The sequence below is a fragment of the Brassica oleracea genome, chromosome C8 (assembly GCF_000695525.1).
Source record: "Brassica oleracea var. oleracea cultivar TO1000 chromosome C8, BOL, whole genome shotgun sequence".
NCBI classification, from domain to species: Eukaryota; Viridiplantae; Streptophyta; class Magnoliopsida; order Brassicales; family Brassicaceae; genus Brassica; species Brassica oleracea.
In genome coordinates this window covers 20,822,736-20,823,309 of record NC_027755.1, presented here as the reverse complement: position 1 = coordinate 20,823,309, position 574 = coordinate 20,822,736, and positions in this window count along the sequence as shown.

The following is a 574-nucleotide window of genomic DNA, read 5'->3' as shown; positions in this document are numbered from 1 at the left end:
ATCTCCATGAATTAAATGTTACAAACTTATTTCTCCATGAATCAATAGTTCAAAACTTAATTACATATAGACCACGGTTTAAATTGGTTTATTTGTTTAAATTGATTTTCTCTTAACCAAACAACTTAAAATCAATTACACCAAACCAAAATCCAATTTTTATATATATTTTTGGGAAAACTGTTTTCTTAGAGCAAAAAAATAGTAACTATGTCCCTTTACACTAATCTATATTTTGTGTCATATTTTCCTATAACACCCTTTAATATTTATGAAAATAATTTTAATAAATAGTTTTACAAAGAAAAAAATTTGGAAAAATAGTAACATTTGTTAAAATACCTATATGAACTTAATGGTATATTTTCCAGTTATAAAAAAGTTAAAATTATAAATTTCAGATTATGTTCTAAAAAAAGTAGAAATGACATTCTACGAAGTAGAAAACGAAATCTACTTTTTTCATTGAATCTACAATGTTTAGAATACGTGATCTACGTAAATAGGAGTATTCTACAAATATGTAGAATACACATTCCGCGCTTAACCTACCATTCTAAAATTCTTAGAAATC